At 49.1% G+C, this 9,153-nt stretch overlaps 1 pseudogene; it reads right to left on the bottom strand.

The window, feature by feature from the left end:
- Nucleotides 1–5,205: 5,205 nt before the first annotated feature.
- Nucleotides 5,206–7,353, bottom strand: LOC116533709 (annotated as a pseudogene).
- Between the last annotated feature and the right edge of the window lie 1,800 nt (nt 7,354–9,153).

Genomic DNA, 9,153 nt, shown 5'->3' with positions numbered 1-9,153 from the left:
TCCTGACCTCAGGCGATCCACTCACCTCAGCCTCCCAAAGTGCTAGGATTACAGGCGTGAGCCACCTCGCCCAGCTCAAACAGGTTTTCTATAGAAGCTCTTTGTAAACTGGACTGTGTATCTTTCTACTGCACATAATTTAAACTTTTCGTGTTAACTAAAGGTCACTAGTATGATCACTGATATTTGTAACTATTCTAAGACTTTAATTCTCAAGTTTCAGCTTATAGTTTCTTTTTCTTTTTATTTTTTTGAGACAGCTCTCGCTCTGTTGCCCCGGCTCGAGTGCAATGGCACGGTCTCAGCTCACCACAACCTCCACCTCCCAGGTTCAAGTGATTCTCCTGCCCCAGCCTCCTGATATCTGTGATTGTCAAACTAGGATGTGATCAGACACCTGGGGAGCTTTTCAAATCTCCAGAGAATCCTAATTCATACTTGGAGGGTGGGATTTGGTCCTCTACATTTTTCAAAACTGCATTGGGAGCCATCAGCATTTACTGAGCACCTACTGTACGCTCACAAGTGCTGGACACTACGGACAGAAAACCTATGCAGCCCTCATGCATTATGTTACTACCCAGCCCTCATGCATTACAACATTGAGTTGCAGTAGACAAGTTGAAACACATGAAGCAACTAAGACCAGTTCACCTTCAAACAGAGAAGGCTAGCCGCAGTGGCAGCACAGCACAGCCAAGGCATCTTCTGGAAGGGAAGGGGAGACCACTCAGTGTGATGAAAACAGCCTGGATGTGAGGTCGGCAAACCTGGTTCTGAGTTTCTCCTCCCTTATCTACCTGCCAATGGACTCGGATCCTCTCTGAACATCAGTTTCTTCATCAATAATATGGGGATGAGGTGTTCTCCCTCCCACGTTTGTTGAGATGAGAGAATGCCTGCGAAAGCATCATGTAAACTGTGAAGTGCTGTCCGCACATGTGCAGTGAGGGTCCTGCAGGCTGCAGGGAACACAGACCCCCTCTGGTTACCTCCAGTGGTGAGGCTTTATTGTAAAGCTAAGCAGCAGGATGGGAAGCCAGGGAGGGCGTCGGCAGACAAAGAGCAGCCCTCCTGGAGGAGAAGAACCTCTTTCTGGAGTCCTTGGAGACTTAGGCCAAGACCAATTACGAACCTTTCTGCCTGATGTCTTCTGCTACCTCTTGGCTTCCACCTCCTGGCCCCTGCCCACTACCTTCTCCTATGCCTACAGCCCACTCTGTGGTCCTCTGGTTTTCAGGCAGTCCATGAGAGACAGTCTGATGGGCTTAGTAAGCCATAGTCCATTGTAGAAGGTCTCCACTGGGCAGTCTTTTTGCTGTGCTACCCCTCTTACATATCCAGCCCATAAATGGCCGCCCCTGTGTCAGGCCAAAGCTTTGCCTGTGCAGTCGTGGCCAGGGCGTGGGCTCCTCTGCCCCAGCAGTGCACGGGAGTGCCTGTGGGGGCTGTGGGCACAGCTCACTCTCAGAGACAGCAGTGCAGACAGTCGATCTGTCATAGAATGCAAGCTATTTTTATAGAGGGAAGATGGCACTAACGCGGTTACTCTGCCCAGCAAACAGCACCTGCCTGTCACATCTCACGTGCCACTCAGTGAGGGCCAGCTGCAGCCCACGCTGTACAATCGGGAAGGTTGCGGTGTCCTCGGTCTCCTTGTTCTTCGTGTGTCCCTGGTGGATGACACTCGCTTCTCGCTGCCCCTCTGCCCCCAGACATTGGCATTCCTGTGTGTGCTCCCCAATCCTATGATTAAAACCTGCTCTCAGCATTTCTATACAGGATGTTCACTGCAGCATGGGACACAGTAGAGAAAGATTAGAACCAGCTTACACGTCCAGAGTGAGGGGAGTGGTTACCTATGGTTGGTATATTTCTATGACTGTGCATGTATACGGGGACTTCGTAAAGTTTGTGAAAAAATGAGATTAAAAGATATAAATAAAAAATATAAACTTATATCTTAACATAAGCTCCATCAAGTTCCAAACACTTCTGTAAGTGATGATACCAGCCATGTAGTCCATCCCTAAGGAACTGGGCATCCTAGATATTTAAGTGTGTTAATGCAGTCTTTAAATATTATTAACTGAAGAAAAATGGTTTCCATTTAAATATTTTAAAATTTATTTATTTTAATTTTTTTCTTTTTTTAGAGACGGGGTTTCACCATGTTGGTCAGGCTGGTCTCGAACTCCTGACCTCGTGATCCGCCCACCTCAGCCTCCCAAAGTGCTAGGATTACAGGTGTGAGCCACCGCGTCCAGCCTATTTTATTTATTTATTTATTTGAGACAGACTCTCATTCTGTTGCCCAGGTTGTAGTGCAATGGAGCCTTCTCGGCTCACTCCCAGGTTCAAGCAATTCTTGTGCCCCAGCTTCCCAAGTAGCTGGAATTATAGGAACCCCCCAACCACGCCCAGCTAATTTTTGTATTTTTAGTGGAGATGGGGTTTCATCATGTTGGTCAGGCTGGTCTCAAACTCCTGACCTCAAGTAATCTGCCCGCCTCAGCCTCCAAAGTGCTGAGATTATGGGCATGAGCACTTTGGGAGGCTGAGGCTGGCAGATCAATTGAGGCCAGGAGTTCGATACCACCCTGGCCAACATGAAACCCAGTCTCTACTAAAAATACAAATAAATTAGTCGGGCATGGTGGAGGGTGTCTATAATCGCAGCTACTTGGGAGGCTGAGGCAGGAGAATCTCTTGAACCCAGGAGGCAGATGTTGCATCGAGCCAAGATTGCGTCACTGCACTCCAACCCGGGCAACAGAGCAACACTGTCTTCAAAAAACAAAATAAAAAAAGGAAACAAAACGAAGTCATAAGGAAGCACACTGAGATGTCTAATGATTTTCCATTAAAACTCTTGCAAAATTGCATTTGTCTGATGAGAGGAATGAGCAGAGCATTGTTATGGTGGAGAAGGACTCCTTGGTGAAGCTTTCCCAGGTATTGTCTGCAAAAGCTTTGGTGAACTTTTTCAAAACACTCTCATAATTAGCAGATATTATTGTTCTTTGGCCATCCAGAAAGTCAACAGGCAAAATGCCTGAGCATCTCAGAAAACAGTTGCCATGATCTTTTATTCTCGTTTTTTGAGACAGGGTCTCACTTTGTCACCCAGGCTGGAGGGCAGTGGCACAAACATGGTTCACTGTAGCCTTGACTTCCCAGGCTTAAACGATCCTCCCACCTCAGCCTCCCGAGTAGCTGGGACTACAGGCGCATGCCACCATGCCTGGCTAATTTTTGTATTTTTTGTAGAGATGGGGTTTCACCATGTTGCCCAGGCTGATCTTGAACCCCTGAGTCCAACCATTCCACCCACCTTGACCTCCCAGAGTGCTGGGATTACAGCATGAGCCACTGCACCCAGCTGATCTTTGCGCTTGACTTTCCCATTGTCCGCTTTTGCTCTGACTGGGCCACTTTCACCTCTTGGTAGCCATTGCTTTAATTGTGGTTTGTCTTCAGGATCACACTGGTGAAAGCCCTGTGTAATCTCCCTTTACAGTTATTTGAAGAAATGCTCCAGCATCTTGATCCCACTTGTTTGAAATTTCCACTGAAAGCCCTGCTGTGTCTGCAGCTGATCTGGGCACAATGGCTTCGGCTTCACCACTTATGGAGTAGAAAGTTAGCTCAACTTTAATTTTTCAGTCAGAACTGTGTTAGGTGAACCAGTTGAGATGTCTGTGTTGTTGGCTGTTGTTTCTGCTGTAAATCATCGGTTCCTTTCAATTAAGACATGTACAAGAGGGCCGGGCGCGGTGGCTCACGCCTGTAATCCCAGCACTTTGGGAGGCCGAGGCGGGTGGATCACGAGGTCAAGAGATCGAGGCCATCCTGGTCAACATAGTGAAACCCCGTCTCTAATAAAAATATAAAAAATTAGCTGGGCATGGTGGCGCGTGCCTGTAATCCCAGCTACTCAGGAGGCTGAGGCAGGAGAATTGCCTGAACCCAGGAGGCAGAGGTTGCAGTGAGCCAATATTGAGCCATTGCACTCCAGCCTGGGCAACAAGAGCAAAACTCCATCTCAAAAAATAAAAAATAAAATAATTATCCACACGTTGGCAGGGTGCGGTGGCTCACGCCTGTAATCCTAGCACTTTGGGAGGCCGAGGTGGGTGGATCACCTGAGGTCAGGAGTTCAAGACCAGCCTGGCCATCATGGTGAAACCCCATCTTTAAAAAAATAATAATAAATAAAAAAGAAAAAAAGGAGGAATTATCCACAGGTATAATAAACTGCTGATTTTTGGGGGGCATTTTCCCCATATACTTCTTGTAAAGCAGCAGTGATTTCACTATTCTTCCACCCAAGCTTTACCATGTGACAGGTGTTCTTGCTTCGATTTTAGCAGAATTCATGTTGCTCTGATAAGAGCTCTTTTCAAACTGAAGTCTTATATTTCTTAGTGCCTAAAACTAGTTTCTTTGTTTCTGTTTTTGAGACAGGGTGTCGCTCTGTCACCCAGGCTGTAGTGCAGTAGCACGATCATGGCTCATTGCAGCCTGGACCTCCTGGGCTCAAGTGATCTTCCTACCTTAGCCTTCCAAGTAGATGGGACCACAGGTGAACACCCCATGCTTGCCTAATTTTTAAATTTTATGTAGAAAAGGGCCTTATATTGCCCAAACTGGTCTCAAACTCCTGGGCTTAAGTGACCCACCCTCCTTGGCCTCCCAGTCACATAGACACAGTTAAGCTTCCATCCGGAGGGCCTATCTGACAGCCATCAGGCCTTACCACAAGAGCTTGGAGAAGCGGAGTTTTCTCCAAACTTCCCCAGGAAGGAGATGTCTCGGCCATTTTGGACACCTCCTTCCCGAGCTGGTTAAACAGCGGGCGCTTTCACAGTGAGGCGCCCTCCAGCAGCCCTTATGCGGGTGTGACAGAGGGCTTAGAGCATCTTGCCTTAGTGTCATTCATTTCACAATGTCACCCCACCCCAGGTTCATACTTCTGACCTGAGAGGCATTAGTAAAGGAATTAAGATCACCTATGAATAACTAAGATCTCCCATGAATAACTAATAACTACTATGGTTATATTTCTAGTGAATTTCTTCTTCATTATTTATATGGAAATAGGCTGAGGCTTTTTGCTCCTGCCTCGGCACTTATGGGGTCTCCTCCCTACATTTGTATATCAATATGATAGTAGTAATTGTCTCAGGATGATTTTTTTTTTTTCATTTAACTTGTTTTAATGTTTCTTCAGAAATGGTGAAAAATACTAAAGTACAGACCAGGAATAATCATAATGTTGTGGCCAACATTATAAATATGGACTTATAAATTTAAAACTTTTTCTGGTTTAAAAAATAAATCTGGTAGTCAGTGCAGCTCTGCGGGGTCTCTGCATCTAATAGGGCTGATCTCTGCACTCCTGACGGTGCTCGCCTTTATCCATTTTTCCAAGACCTCCACATCCTCCTCTTCTTCCTCACATCTGTTCCATCAAAGGTCCAGGGGGCCCCCCAGGGCGACCTCGTCTTCCTCCACCAAAGCCACCTCGGTCCATGCCCCGGTCACCATGGAAGCCACCTCTGTCTCCACCACGGCCACCTCTGAACATTCCACCGGAACCACCATGATCCATGAGGCCACCTCTTCCTCCCCACATGCCACCAGGGCCACCTCTGCCACGATCACCACCCGGGGGCAGGAAGGGTGGCGGGAGGAAGCCTTCAGGCTGTGGGGCCTTACACTGGTTGCGCTCTGTTCTCCAGGCGAAGTTCTGGTTTTCACAACCCGGATTGGGACACTGCCAGTCTCCAGCTCGGTGCTGGACGTTTCCTTGGGAACCCCTGGGTCCTCTGGGAGGGAAGCTTCCTCTGTCTACTCCACAGCCTCCCATGTGACCCATGGGTCCCCCAGGACCTCCTGAGCCTCCTGGACCTCCACAGAGTGGTGGTGGCATCCCTGTGTCCTCACGGGGTGGCTTACCACCCCGAATACTGTTCATTGGAGGCTTCTTCCGAGCAAGAGAGACTTTAAGTTTGCTCCCTTGAAAGTCTTTACTGTCAAACCACTCCACGGCAGCCTTGGCAGTAGGTGGGTCTTCATAGGACACTGTGGCATCGCCTTTGGGCTTTCCTGTTTCCTTGTCCGGGTAGATGTGGATCATGGGTTGCCCAGTTCTCTTGTTCATCTTAACAACCCCACACTGCTTAAAGAAGTCTGCCAGATCATCTGGAGTCACATTATCATTTAATCCTTGTCCATAAATTGCACTGTTGTCAGAATCTTCATCTGGATCTACAGGTGGGCCTAGATCAAAATCTGCTCCTTCGTCCATGGGTCCACCAGGCTTATTGAAGCCACTTCGCTCTGTAGCGCGTCCTCCTCCCCGCCCACCTCTGCTCATGCCTCCACGATCAAATCCCCCCTTTCCCCTGCCCCGGTTATCAGGGCCACTCATGCTCCGGTTCTCTCCTAGTCCGGAAAATCCTCCAGACTCCTGTCCATAAACATCCATGCTACTGGGGTGGTCCTGTCGGAATGAACTGTACTGCCCGTAGCTGCTGCTCTGTTGGCTATATTGACTTGGAGCCTGGCTGTGGGATCCAGTTTGGGGTGGGTCACTAGTGGGAGGCTGCTGCCCATAGCTGCTTTGTTGGCCATAGCTACGCTGCTGTCCATAGCTGCTCGGTTGCCCATAGGTGTTCTGCTGAGAGGAGCTGCTTTGATCATAACTAGTCTGCGTGTAGAGGAATAGCTGGTAGGAGGGTAGGATGGAGGTGCGGTGACTGGCTGCATGGGGTAGCTCCCAGGTACCTGGGGATAACTGTAGTTACTCTGTCCACATTCTAGGCTGGGCTGGTTGTAACCTCCTGTACTAGATTGAGGTTGACTAGTCTCATGGGCTTGTTACCATCCTGCGGTCTTGTAGGTGCAGTGGCTGCTGGCTGCTGCCCATGGGCTGGGTAAGCAGGCTGAGTGCCATATGCAGACTGAGCTGCTTAGGAGGCCTGGGTGGTGGTGACTGTGGCAGTGGTGGTTTCGTAAGCACCAGTGCCACACCCCTGCACAGGCGGGCTGTACGCCTGGGGGGCAGCTGGAGTAATATAACCAGTGGGAGGCTGTCCCTAAGAAGTTGTATAGGCGGTCTGCCCGAAAGTTGCAGTGGCCTGAGCCTGGGGATAGCTGACATCAGTGGGCTGTCCGTAGGTTCCATAGCTTTGTCGCCCGTATGCCTGGGTGGTCTGTGCGTATCCTTGAGTGGGCTGGGCGGTGTAAGCACCCTGCTGTGCTGCAGCTTGGCTGTAGGTACCATAATCCGGGGACGCCATTTTCTCTCCTTCCTCCTCGTTCTCTCAACGTCCGTCTCCCTCTCGCTTTCCCCGATTTTTTTTTTTTTTTTTTTTTTTTTTTGAGATGGAGTTTCACTCTTGTTACCCAGGCTGGAGTGCAATGGCGCGATCTCGGCTCCCCGCAACCTCTGCCTCCCGGGTTCAGGCAATTCTCCTGCTTCAGCCTCCTGAGTAGCTGGGATTACAGGCACACGCCACCATGCCCAGCTAATGTTTTGTATTTTTAGTAGAGACGGGGTTTCACCATGTTGACCAGGATGGTCTCGATCTCTTGACCTCATGATCTACCCGCCTCGGCCTCCCAAAGTGCTGGGATTACAGGCTTGAGCCACAGCGCCCGGCTCCCCGATTTTTTTTTAATTAAAAATTTTTTTTGGCTAAGTGTGGTGGCACACACCTATCATGCCAGCACTTTGAGAGGTTGTGGTGGGAGGATTGTTTGAGGCTAGGAATTTGAGACCAGCCTGGACAACATAGTGAGATCCTGTCCCTACTAAAAGTTAATAAATATGTTTTTATTTATTTTATTTATTTGTATTTTTTTTCTTCTTTTTAAATTACTTCTCACTCTCACATAGATAGGACTCAAAAAATCAATGTGTTTTTAACCTCCTTTTTCTTTTGAGATGGAGTCTCACTCCCGTTGTGAAGGCTGGAATGCAGTGACACCATCTCTGCTCACTGCAACCTCCACCTCCTGGGTTCAAGAGATCCTCCTGCCTTAGCCTCCCAGGTAGCTGGGATTACAGGCATGGACCATCACACCTGGCTAATTTTTATATGTTTAGTAGAGATGGGGTTTTGCCACATTGGCCAGGCTGGTCTCGAACTCCTGACCTTGTGATCCACCCACCTTGGCCTCCCAAAGTGCTGGGATTACAGGCGCGAGCCACCTACTGCACCCAGCCGGCCCTCAGTTTGTCTATTATGAACACAAGATACTTTTGTAATCAGGGTAAAAATGTCATGATGCAAAGGCTGAACAGATGTAGTTGGGCCACCCTGCTGCCCTGTCTGCAGGCCAATGACTGTCTTTACTCTAGGCCAGAATCCTCGGGCCCACTTGGGCAAGATGGGAAACAGGGCAGAGAGCAAGGAGTCTTGGTCCCCTGCCCTGCCCACTCCAGCCCCTGTGGCCAAATACATCTCTAACCTCCTGGACAGCAGACCTGGTCGGCTCCTATAAGTGGCATGGCTCTGTGTCCCCCAGCCTGACCCTGTCTGTGCCTCCCTGCCTGGTGCCAGCTGCCAGGCCTTTCTGCTTAGCTAGACTCTGGCCTGACCCTCCTGACAAGCCCTTTCCAGGGGCTGGAGATGCCCCCACGTGACAGTCACTGGCACATGGTGTTTGGCTGAGTATTCAGTGCAGCAACTGCAATCTCAAGAGAGGCGCCTGCAGCCTTCAGGACCGTCTGGGGTTTATTTGGCTGCAACGAGCGAGGTTCGCCCCCTCAACGGCAGGTGAACACAGCACAAGATCAACAGAGAACCACGAGCAAGACAGGGTGCCCAGCCCCAGTTTACCAGACCACCTGCAAAGGCAACGCAGACTTCCGTCCTGAGATGCCTGTTAAGTCATGCCCATAGAAATTGTAATCCCAGCTGCATGACCTCAAACACATCCCTCTCCACGCCACGCTTCCTCATCTGTAAAATGGAGATGATAATGATCTATTTTATCCAGTTACTCCATCGGGAGCACATAGGCTAATGTATGTGAAAATGCTTTATGAGTTAAAAGTGTTTAAATGGTATTTTCTTTTTTTTTTTTTTTTTTTTTTTTTTGAGACGGAGTTTCGCTCTTGTTGCCCAGGCTGGAGTGCAA

The sequence above is a fragment of the Sapajus apella genome, unplaced genomic scaffold (genome assembly GCF_009761245.1).
Source record: "Sapajus apella isolate SASKATOON/1434 unplaced genomic scaffold, GSC_monkey_1.0 scaffold83, whole genome shotgun sequence".
Classification (NCBI taxonomy): Eukaryota; Metazoa; Chordata; class Mammalia; order Primates; family Cebidae; genus Sapajus; species Sapajus apella.
Note: the sequence above shows the minus strand (reverse complement) of the source record. Positions and strands in the feature narration are given on the sequence as shown.